The sequence below is a fragment of the Lagopus leucura genome, unplaced genomic scaffold (genome assembly GCF_019238085.1).
Source record: "Lagopus leucura isolate 7727_CA_CO unplaced genomic scaffold, USGS_WTPT01 Super-Scaffold_100001, whole genome shotgun sequence".
Classification (NCBI taxonomy): Eukaryota; Metazoa; Chordata; class Aves; order Galliformes; family Phasianidae; genus Lagopus; species Lagopus leucura.
This window is the reverse complement of record NW_024962262.1, coordinates 45,049,591-45,062,262: the sequence shown is the minus strand read 5'-3', so window position 1 is coordinate 45,062,262 and position 12,672 is coordinate 45,049,591. Positions and strand designations below refer to the sequence as shown.

The following is a 12,672-nucleotide window of genomic DNA, read 5'->3' as shown; positions in this document are numbered from 1 at the left end:
TAACTGTAATTTAAGTGCTGTTGTCTGTATTTAACCTCTGTCTTGGAACATTCCTCAGTTTCACCGAGAACTGTTCCTTTATTTTTGTCAGGAGGAAAGTACTTGTGGCATCTGTGATATTACAGATTTCGACGGAAAGTTGCCGTCATTGGTTTTGAGACCCAGAATTGTGCGTGTGTGCTTTAGTAATCTGTAATGGATTTCTGCGACTGTTGCTCTTAGATGGGAATAGGCTCTGTGTTATTGAGGAGATGTCTGTGCTCTTGTATGGTCTGAGGATGTAACTTCTCAAGAGAGTGAGCTGTTGTGCAGGATCAGCATTTACCATCGAAGGCTACTGAAGGAGTGATAAAATGAAGACGGGAGGGAAATTATTCCACCTACTTAGGAGGACACCAGAGTTTCCAAAATAATTTAAATATAGAAGTACTTTTAAATTAGTGTTTTCAGCTTCTTTAGATTTAAAAACTTAGAGATACCCTTAGCTACATTGTCAGGCGAAGATGTTTGGGTGATGAAGTTAACAACTTTGTGTTTTTGTAGGTGAAGTCTGTGTTCCTTAAGGTCTGTTCCACTGGAACAGGTTGCCCAGTTATGTGGTTCATGCTCTATCCTCTGAGGGCGAGGTTGGGTAAGGCCTGGGCCACCTGATCTAGTTGTGGTGTCCCTGTTCATTGCATGGGAGTTGGGCTAAATGGCCTTCAGATGTCCCTTCCAACTCTAAGGATTTTATGATTGTATGATTTGCTCAAAGCTGCAAGTGGAATAAAGCGATAATTTGGGGTCTTCCATTGTTGTAGGGAGATTGCCTGTTGTGGTCTGCTTGTAGTTCTAGGTATCCAAGGGAAGGAAATAGGAAGGATTCAGCTTGAGCATGAGAGATAGACAGTGGAGGTGGAAGGCATTTTGAAGAATGTATAGGGAAAAAAAAAGCGTGAATATGCAATAGAAAAGACCACATAATTGAGTAATGCTACGGAATAAAATGCAAAGGCAACCCCCCTCCCCCCCCACCGCCATGTATTTTGACCGCTCCTAGTTGGGGGGGGGGCATGCAGGTGAAACAAGGGATTCAATAGTGTCACTGCCTTTACAGTCTCTATTGAAAAAGCTGTAGCCCAAATCTTTTCCTTCTTATTGCAGAACTGGAGCACAAACCTCGACATACCTTGAGATTTCCTGTCTCTCTCAGCCTGAAATAGTTTCTCCTACTGCTGCTCTGTATTGGTGGTAGGCACGTAAAAGACAAAATTTAATAGTTGCTACTAAAATTGTTCAACAAGATGGTTGGAATATTTAAAAGCTAGTTTTTGAAAGGTTGAACCTTTCAGTTTTGGAAACAAAATATCCAGATATGGGGACTAATTTTGAAAGTGGACAGTATGTGTTTACTTGGCTTTTGTGTTTTAATGACAGATCATGTGTGTAAATGTCAGGGTGACGTTTTTATTTCTGCACAAGGAAGATGATTTAGTCAGGCCAGGCACTAAAGAATGAGCTGTTCAACAAGATGCTTAGTCATTCTTGGGAGAGCTCTGAGTCGAGTGCTTATTACTAAAAGGTGCTGAGGACTTTTTTTTTTTTTCTGAATTCTTGGAGGAAAGAGTATCTAGATATCTATCAATGTTGAGTTGCTGGATGGTGAGACATTTTGACATGTACACGAATGAAAGCAGAAGGTATGTGTTTACAATATATCCATAAATTAACTCCAGTGAAGTGGTGAAGTATTCAGAGCATCTGAGAGTTCTAGCAAAGAGAATTTTTTTTATATACAGATACCAGAAAAGCTTACTTAAAAATCACATCACAACAACAAATAATAAAACCCAACGATGATGCCCTTGCAGGAGATGTTAAATCCATTGGGTGGTGGTCTGTAGCTATTTCTGAAGTCTCCCTGAAACATGTGGCAGATAGAGAAAATTCAGAGCTGCTTTTATAATAAATGAAATGTTATTAAGTTGTGATTGCCACCTATATCATACTGTAAAGATGGGTGAAAAGCATGCTGATACTCATTTTGTTCAGTTTATTGTCGCGCTGTATGGGACCTAAATGAGACCTAATAGAGTAGTAATTGGATTTGCAGTACGTATATGGCAGAGCAGGATTCGTGATACTGCTGCTCCGTGTGCAATAGAGAGCAAACACAAAAATTAAATCTCTTGTAATAAAGAATTTGCAACAAATGGATTCTTTGAGTATATCCTAGCTCTTTGGATAAACAAATAAATTTGAAGCTGGAGAAATTTGTTCTCTAGGCTTTGCCAAAATGTTTTTGACAGTCTCATTGACTCCATGATCTACCTGGAATTTATTTTTAAATAAGGTTTTTTCATTGCAAGATAATAATTGAAGTATATTTATGCACTTTATTTGTGCATTACCTATTTCCTTGAATTACTTTTTTGAATTAGCTGTGGACTCGGGTATTTAGGAGATTCTGACAAAAGTAACTAGATATTTTCAAACTTCTGAAAGTCTCAGGACTTTGCTTAGGGAAGGACAAAACCAACCTTCAGTTGGTTTTTGAGTCATGGTGTAATGAGTTAATCCTGGAATGTGTATTCCTAAAGACCATAGAACCATAGAATGGGCTGGGTTAAGAAAGACCACAGTGATCATTGAGTTTCAACCCCCCTGCTATGTGCAGGGTCGCCAACCACCAGACCAGGCTGCCCAGAGCCACATCCAGCCTGGCCTTGAATGCCTGCAGGGATGGGGCATCCACAGCCTCCTTGGGCAACCTGTTCCAGTGTGTCCCCACCCTCTGTGTGAAAAACTTCTTCCTAATATCTAACCTAAACCTCCCCTGTCCCAGCTTAGGACCATTCCCCCTTGTCCTATCACTATCCACCCTCATAAACAGCCATTCCCCCTCCTGTTTATACGCTCCCTTCAAGTATTGGAAGGCCACAATGAGGTCTCCCCAGAGCCTTCTCTTCTTCAAGCTAAATGAGCCCAGTTCCTTCAACCTTTTTTCAAAGGAGAGGCTCATAAATGCTTTCCTTTGTCCTGAATTTGAGAAACACGTGGTAAAATATAGCCTTACCTTTAAAAGTGTTCACATTGGTGTCCAGGACTGATCAGGATTAGAAACTGTCTAAATCAGTCTGGTGTTTTTCAGCATTATTCGTTCCATTTATTTAACAGTTTATTTATCTGTCTCTAATATAGAGATAAAGGTTTCTAGTTAGAATTTAGTTAATAACAATTCATATTCATGTCGTATGACACCTTCATTTTTTAAATAATTTAGTAGCCGGTCTCTTTAACAGTTTCATTTGAAAAACAGATAAACCTGTACTTATCTATATTTTCAGAAGCAATTATTTTAATATAAAAAGAAACAACTCTTCCTCTTCTTTACTTTGTTGACTTTAACGGCCGTTTGATAGCTGCGTGTTATAAAACCACAAATAAAATGAGTTCTGTGGTGAGGTTCAGCAGGCTGAAAATGCCACAGAATTAAGCAGTAACAGAGACCTGCACAGTGAAAGGGAAATTGGTAGCTAGAATAGATTAACGAAAACAGCAGAAAGAAATCAGAGCCTTGAATTAAAGCAACCGTGACAAATGATATTCCCAGCTTCAGTATTTAAGCAGAGGGGGAATACTGTTGTTATTTTTGTTATGTAGACTTGAGATAAATTTAGTTTGTGCTTTCAGGAAGTTCATGCTCATAGTAGTCATAGCACATGCAGTCTTGTAATAGCAAACTCTCAGTTGTGCTGCCTGCCCCCAGCTTTCTAGAAGTCTGTGGAAAATACTTATAATTATTTGTAACTGTGGTTTGTATTAACAATCTCAATTTGTAGTCTGATATATACAGTCTGAATATGAGGTATGTGAAGAGTTTTGGGGGGAAAAAAGTAATACAAGGAGTAATGGAGGATCTGGAAGTTAGTAGAAATCTTTGAATTACTGCTTATATCCCTTATTTCTAAGAAGCAAACCTGGGAGCTAGTACCCTGGGGGACAAATTTGGACGATGTAATTGGCGTTGACCTTTTGCCAGATGTCTGGCGGTTCTTTTTTTCCCCTCCCTTGTGTCCAGATAAATGTCATGTGTTCAGGTTTTTGTTCCCTTGTTCTGATTTCAAGTGTGAAGCTGCTTATGTAGCTAATCTGCACTTACAATTATTTCCACTTCTAACCCCAGTAGGACTCTCTTTTGGGGTGTTCAGACAGAAATGACATAATTGGATTTCTGCCCAGATACTGTATTTAGATGGCTTTGGAGATGTCATTAATTTGACAGCTGCCGTAGGAAATCTTGTTTTTTGGCTATTGTTGCAAGGCCTGCAATATTTCCACTGCATTTTCATTTGTAGTCTTTTTCACTGAACTGGTGGGATTAAAGGCAGTAGAATGAGACACCATCAGATGTGTGCAAGATGTGAAAGGGAGAAAATCAGTGCTGAAAACATCAGAAGCTAAATTGTTGCCAAATTCTATTTGGGCATTAGGAGATCTTGGAATATGTAATTATCCTTCAAATGATAACAACAGAAGTGTCTGTAACTATGGCTGCTGCATGCTTTAGTAGGAACAAAGCTGTGTGAAAGTTTCTGTTCTTGCTGTTCACCTACAGCAAGTTTCTTGGTCAACCCAGGCAACACCTGTAGGAATGCAAAGAGCCAAAACTCAAACATCCTCCAGGATGTTTTATAGCAGGGAAGTGTTGAGGCCAGGCCGCCTTCTAAATTGAAAGAGGATAGATTTAGATGGTATATTAATAAGAAATTCTTCACATTGACAGTGGTGAGGCCCCAGCGCAGGCTGTGTAGAGAAGCTGTGGTGTCCCATCCTTGGAGGCATTCAAAGGCCAGGTTGGATGAGGCCCTGGGCTGGTGGGAAGCAGCCCTGGACTGGGTGGGCTTTGAAGTCGCTTCCAAACCATTCTGTGATTCTATCAGCATAATGCACTGAGCTGCCACGGGGCTGTTTGACAGCTGTCAAGAAGTTTCTGGCAGAGTTTTCTGTGAAGATTCTGTTGGTCAGAATTTGCTCTGAGCGTGCCTTCCAGTTCCCTACGTGTGCCTAGCAGTGCCAAACACAAACACTGACCTTGCCGTATCTGAATTAACATCGCTTGTCTGTATGTTGTTCGTGGCATTGCTCCCAAAGGTGAGAGTACTGTTACAGCCAGAAAAGCGACAGTTTAATGCACACATATGAAAATAGGAAAGATTGTCTTTGGATCAGTAAAGAATGAATCATTTATCAGAACAGGAGCACTAGTAAGTTTTAGGGTTGAACTTTAACTTTGAATTGCTAAGCGTGCCTTGTTTTGTTCTGCCGTTACAGTGACCTGAAGGCTCTCTGTAGTCCTTGTTACAGTCCATTTTCTGTTATGTCTTACCAGAACAAATCTGGTCTGTTTGCCTAGATGGGAGATTTATTTGCTTAGTTGAAACGTATTCCTAGCCAAGAGTGGTAACTGGGAGTCTCTGCGTCACGTTGCTCTGATAATGTGCCTGTGACTAAATGTTGCATCTTCTGTGGTAGCTGTGGTTTTTCGCTTCTCCAAATGGCATCCTTCAGTGCCTTTTTCCAGCAGAGGCAAGCATTTTTCCTTAGATGTGCAGATCACTAGGTTGCTCTAATGACTATATTGACGTGCTGTTTGTAGGCATCTTCTGCAGCCTTGAAATCCCCAAGTATTGAATTAAAAGCTCTGACTTAGAGATGTCTGGAAGGATTGGTATGATTCAGTTGGTTGTATGTGTATTTTGACACATAGAACATTACATGGCAAATATGTAACAGGAGAAATAGATCTGCTGGGGAGCTGCTTGGACTAATCAATTATTAATAGCCATGCTGATCCTGAACAATTCAAAACTAATTTTACTTCATGGAAAAGACTGCACGGTTTTCAGAAACAGTAAGTTGAAATGAAAATATAAATCAGAGGCTGATGTTCTAATGCACCAAATTGTTACACTGCATGTTTAAAATGCTACTTTGTGGATTCTCAAGTGTTGAAGGAAGTTAGATAACTAAGGTATTTCTTAGTATTCAAACTATAGATCTGATTTTTAAGGTGTGCTATTGAGGAAAGAAAAATAATTACCTCGTGTTCAGAATGTGGCCTGAGAAGCCTGCTAAGTTAAATACTGCATAAGGTTGAAGTCTGATCCTTTCCTTCCTCAGAGATACTGTGATACAGAGTTCAAGAACATCCTTAGGTGTGGTTAGGTTTCTGCTTGCTTATCTGCAGTTATAACTGATGATTCAAGTCTTTAGCATACCTTTGGAAGTGTTCATGAGATGCCTATAGAGCTGCCCTAAGCATTAATCGAGACCTCTGTTGCTTTTTCTGTGTGGTCTTTTCGGATGTGTATGCGTGCATTTACATAGTCAGAATGCAAATTTTTAAATAAGGAAAATTATAATGGTTCTGAGCTCCTATTTAATGTTATAAATAGAAAAGAAAAAACAGTGGGATGAAGGTAAAATGGAGTCTGACTGCTCTTCCTTTCAGGGAGTGCTTTTGAATGGGAATGCTGAGCAAAACAAGTACTGTTTTAGTGGCATAGTACCTTTATAAAATGAAGACGGCGTACAACAAAGGAGTGGACATGGGTAGCATTTATTTCAATGCTTTGCTGTGTGTCAAAGGCAGGTGAGTGTGGTTTTTTATTTTGAGGGTGGAATGTTAGATGTCTTCTCAAAGCATTTGTTGCCTAGCTGGGATGATGCTTCCTGTCCTTACATTCATGATTTCCCCATCTCTACTTCAGTGTTTGTTTTACCTGAAAGTTTGTGGGATCAGACTTGAGTTATGTCAATATCATTAAGTGTTAAGTTGAAAATTCCTGCTTAAGATGGGAATTTTAAAAATGTTTTGCATATTACTGTGAGTTCAGTTAGTAATTTATTATCAACATCAGGTTATTTAATAGCTTAAACTTTTGAGGGAGTTTTCTAGCCGAGAAAACATTAAAAAAAAAAAAGAAAGTATAAATTCCCTTTAACAAAATAGTGTGATTCTGTAGAAAATTGTAGGCATAGCAGGTGCAATCGTTAATCGATAGATTCAACAGCCCTCATTGTTTTCTGCAAAATTAAGAACATTTTATGCATGCATATTTTGCAGCGACAGAGGAAGCCGATGCTGGAAGATGGTTTTTTGGAGTGTGGTAGTTCAAATAAACATCAGTCCTATATAGAAAATGAACTCCTCATGTTTCAGTAATGGATTGCGAGTTAATGGTTGTGCAAGTAGATGTAAAAATTGTTCTTTGTTTGCTTTTAAGAAACGTACCATGTCTGCTGAGGATATGTATCTGACTGCAGGATTTAAATGAGAATTTAAGCCAGCCAACCTCTTGAATTGTGGTGGGATGAGGTGTGACCTGCTGCATATTTTTGCTGCTTGCACTCCTCCTGAACACACCCCAAATAAAGAAGAAAAACTGTGTGTATATGGAGGGGAAAAAAAAAAAAAGTTATTTGAGTGACCAGTGATAACTAAATGCCTAATTGCTTCCTCCTTGACACAGACGGGAGGTGTACTGCAGCACTTGCACATCAGGTAGGAGCACAGAGGACAGATGCGTACAAGCTCCTGCCTGGGCACTGGTTGGAGGAGACCACCCTTACAGCCTTGGATGGCTCCAGATCTGGACCATTAAAAAGGCCCATTTAAACGCCAAAGTTTGCTTCTGCTTCAAAGGCTAGTCTCATTTTTTGCAGCTGGCATTGTAGGCCTAAATTTTCATGCAAGGCAGCGAACTTATTCTTTTGCCCTATTTCACTTGCTTAGTTGCATTTAAGAAACCACAAACTTAAAGAAGAAAAGCTTAGATTAGATTTCTTTGTTCCAGGATCTTATACACGTTGTAATGTAGTGTGGCAACTTGCTTCTCTTCCTGAAACTTTAAAGGCAGTGTGAACGTAGTCTTGCTTTCTAATTTCTCTAAGTGTTTTACTCCTTACTGTATTTGTAGTATTCAATAAATGAATGGATTTATCTGAGTTACGCAATACTTACGTGTTTTACCATTTCCTTAGGTTCAAATGTAGTAATATTAAATGAGTTATGTGTGGATGTGGAGCTAGGAGGCTATAAAATACTAAGGATATGCTAGCACTTTGAATGCACTTCGGGTTTCTTTTTGTTTTGGGCAAATTCAGGCAGGCACTGAGCTTCAGAGTGCTTTTTGCTGATCTGACTGCTGCTGCATGGCACTGGGTTATGCTTGCCCAATTGTCTGTACAGTTAAAATATTTTGAGCGTAGCATATTTTGATGTAACTTCATTTGAAATATCTGCCTAATGGAGAAGTCTTAATGGAATACTTTAATAGCCCAAAGTGGTTACCTGCAATTGCTCTAGTGTATTTCAGTCAATTACAAAGGAAGGCAATATTTAATGTTGAAGTGGAGCTAGATGGTGTAATGAACTGGCAGATTGCCAGTATGATCTTCTCAGCAGGGGAATTTGTATTAATGCGGTGCTTTTCATTTGTTCTCCAGAAGGTCACCAGCAATACGTCAATTGTTGGATTTTATCATAGTTATCAGAGTCACTTGAATGACTTATCGTTTGAGTTGAAATTCCCAGCCTGTGCAGTGCAAGGTTTATGGTCAGGTCATTTTTGTGTATTAGCATATTAAGTATCAAAGAGATTATTTTAGCTCTTTCTTGTCAGAATTTAAATAGAAAGTGGTTGGATATTGGGAAGGGAGCCTGAGAGAATTGTCATTGCGAATAGTCATTGTAAGGCTGAATTTGGATTTCAGTCATGGGGATAAAAAAAAAAATTGGGGCACATTGCAGCTATTAATGAAAGAGAAGATGGTTAATAACTTTGGAGGTTACTTTTCAGATAATCATTATAGGAGCACTGGTTTATTCTTAGTGATATAATCTTTTAAGATGACACAGTTGAATTTAAGGTGCACTTTTTGTTAGATGCTCCTGCTCCTTGTCTTTAGGTATTTGGAAGCACCAAGTTCAAATCCATTTTTGACAACTCAGAAGTGCTTTTCACTGTGGGACTTGAGTAGTTCTTGTGTTTGGGAGATTTTAGTCTAGCAAACCAATGCAACTGAAACATAAACAGATTTATCTTTCTACCTTGCATGATTGTAATCACTTGTTCACCTAAATCCTGTATTCTGTGTTTCCTGTTCCTTATTGTCGTCTTCCATACCTTTGTTCTGGACCTGATGGTAATTGTAGGTTGTAAAGATAGTCGTGACTTGTAAGAGGCCTTGGCATTCTGCATATATAAGCATTGAGACACTTGAAGTAGTCTGATATTATAAAATCACAGACTGGTTGAGGCTAACAAGGCCCCCTGTGTGCAGGGTGCTTAGGGCAAGCAGCTGCTGGAGATCTCCAAGGAGGAGTCTGCACAACCTCTCTGAGCAGTCTGTGCCAGTGCTCCATCACTCATAGAACACAGAAGTGTTCTGTCCTCTGTGCACCTTCCCCTCTGGTATTTATAGGCACTGATGAGATTTCCTTGAGATTTTCCTTCTCTTCCCCAGGCTGAACAGTCCCAGCTTTCCAAGCCTCTCCTTGTAGGAGGGATACTCCTGTCCCTTCATCATCTCAATGGCTCTATATTGATCTCTCTGCCATATGTCTGGGTCTCTACTGGTGGTCCCAGAACTGAACACATTGCTCCAGATGTGGCCTAGAGCTGAATTGAATTATGACCTGCATACGGTTATAATACCAAAAAGTACTGAGTCAGTAGCACTAATTATGCCTTGGGTGCTGTACTACTGCTGGACAGCCATGACAGTAGCTGCCTGCCTGACTTGGTGCCCTCTGGAAAATGTAGACTCATTTCCAGAGTTTCCTCAAGTGTGGCAGTTTGTTTTGTGGGTGGACTGAGAGTATCACCCAGTGACTATTTGCCCATGTATTTTTGAAGCCTTTTGGAGGTTACAGGAAATGATTTTGTATTCTCAAAGCCTAAATATTCATGACCCGCCCTGGCTTTCTCATCAGATACGGCTTTCTAGAGTTTGGCTGTTAGAGCACCATGGCAAAAAGCCCCACTCGTGATGCAAAGCCTGTGGTTCAGATGCATGCCATCTCAAATCGTAACTGCTGTTTCCATTCACCATGTGTGAGAAGGAAGATCTCAGAATTGCCTAACCGAAGTACTGTTTCAAGGAATGTATTTGATGCATAAATGAATTCTTTGTGGCCCAGGTTTCCATCCTGAGTTTGAGTCACTTGGCAAGTTGCAGTGTTGCCAGTGAAGCTTTTGGCAGGGGAGGTATGATAGAAATAGATTCGTACTTCTTGGGGAATGATTGTTAATGAAAGCCAGAGCGTAAATATTTTCTGGCTGTTGTGTAGCAAAATGAAGACTTTTATCAGGAGAAAGACGGAATTAGAGGTCAAAATGCAAAAGAATTGAGCCCAGAGAGGAAAGACCTGAATGCATCTTGTGCTGTTGTCTGTGCATCTGAGCTTCATTTCAGGCAAAGTGTTGGTAGGAATAAGATTTTCTTGTATGTTTTCCTCTGACTCTTCATTTGTTTGGAGATGCTTCTAATATATGTTAATTGGGCTGTGCAAAATAGAGTTTTATTAAAATACTTTCATGACTCATTTTTTTTAATTATATATTTGGATACAATTTGGACTTTTATTTTCCCCAGCTGTACTTTCTCTCCAGTTAACTGATAAATACAGGGTTCACTTTTCAGATATTGATGATCAACAGTCCTGTATTTCTGCTCACTTTCCAAGGCAAGTTGTAAACACTGATGCACATTTGTGAAGTTAGGAGCAGTCACTTGGAGTGCTGAGTTTTTCTTTAAAGAACAGAACCCCCAAATCCCCTGAAGCAATGTCAGCAGTTTGGCGGAGTACTTTATTTGTGAACTTTAATGGACAGTAGATGATTTGTGGGGCGAGAGGGATGTAAGAGTACTATTTATAAGATCTTGTAACAACATAAAGCAATTTTGCTTGCTTTTTTTTTTCTTCCCCTCATGATTAACAATATTCTTGTAGGAGAGAAACATGGCCTACAAAAGGGAATGGGGATTGTTTAATCTGGAGAAGAGGCTTATTGCTGTCCGCAAGAACCTGAAAGGATTTTGTGGGCAGGTGGGAGTTGATTTCATCCTCTGGGTTGCTAGTGATAGGAAGAGTGGTAATGGCCGTAAGTTGCACTGGGGAAAGTTCAAGTGGGATCTTAGGAAAAATTCTTTGTCTGGAAGAGTAGTCAAGCATTGGAACAGGCTGCCTGGGGAATGGTGGAGTCACCATACCTGCAGGTGTTCAAGAATGGTGTAGATGTGGCAGTTTGGGGTGTGGTTTAATGGGCATGATGGCTTGATGGTTGGACTAGATGATCTTGAAGTCTTTTCTAAGGTTAGTAATACTATGACTCTGAAAGTGTTTAGCTGTTAGGAAAAGGGATCTACCTTGCCTTAGGGTTTTTAACGTTGCTTCATTAAAGTATCGTTTCCATTTACAAGGTGTCTTGAGATCTGTCCTGTAATTTAGAATGTGGAGCAGTTCTCATGGAGAATAATGGTTTGTGGAGACTAAGAATACAGTAGCTGGACAGGAGAATTGATTCAGCAAAATGTAGCTGTCTATCTACTGAAAACTTAGTGATATAAAGAGCCTGGCTGCAGTGTGCTGGGCATTTTGGCTTGTACTTGAGCACAAAAGAAGGGATGGCAGGTGGTAGGTCATTCTCCCGTTGCATCAGTTCTCTGCCGTTACAGATGTATTTTCATTCATGCATTGAACAATACTTCATCATAATTTTGCCTCTTCTGTTTTTTTTTTTTTTTTTTTTCCCCTTCCTTGTGTGTCAGGAGCAGCATCCTGCTTACCGTGAAATTTCATGGTAGCTGGGATGTAGAAACTATTTCTTTTAGCCTCAGTGTTTATTAGTTTAGGGGTTCATCATCTCCCTTTCTCTGCTTATAAACCATGTAAGTCCAAACCTGGCTTTCAAATGTCTTTGCAACATATTTACAATACTTTCTTCAGTATTTTTTTTTCCTTCCCTTTCATTAAGATGAATTAGATGAATTGCTCTCTTTAACTGAATTTCTTTGTAGGATACTTTTGTAGTGCAGAAACGGATTTGAATCCTTTCAGGGAAGATTTTGAACACAAACATTTGTGCATGAGTGGCCTTTGAATGAGTAAGGTTGTAATAATGTGTTGTTATTAGCCAGGGGTTGCAGTACAGGAAGATGCTCGGAATTTTTTCCTTCAGTTTGATTTGGAGCTTAACAAATTTACACAACCTGAATTTGTCAGACTTACTTTGGAGTTGGAAATCTCATTAGAAAATAGAAACAAATTGTTGAAATAATCTGAGATCTCTTCTGAAATACTACTTTGTGGCTAGCAACACTTAACACAGCAGGTCTTGTTGGAGGACCCCTCTGAAGATTGGAGCAGGGCTAAGGCCAGAGCTGGTACTCTGTTGAGGTTAAGTTCGAGACGCACTCAGGCAGAAGGTCTCCTTATTTCTTGGAATATGTTGCTGTGCCCAGCCAGCCCTGAGGGGAACCCTTCTTCATGTCCAAACAGAACCTCCCTAATGAGAGTTCTCCTTGCCAGCTTCAGTGTTCACTCTGACTTGTATTGAAGGGCCCTGAATCACACATCATAGGCTAGGGAGAACCTTTCCAGTTCCCAATGGGTGGAAATTATCT

At 39.8% G+C, this 12,672-nt stretch overlaps 1 protein-coding gene across 3 annotated transcripts in view; it reads left to right on the top strand.

Moving 5' to 3' along the window:
- Positions 1-12,672, top strand: part of NCK2 (NCK adaptor protein 2) — a 69,507-nt gene that overhangs the window by 5,733 nt on the left and 51,102 nt on the right. The gene's annotated exons all lie outside the window — the stretch shown is intronic.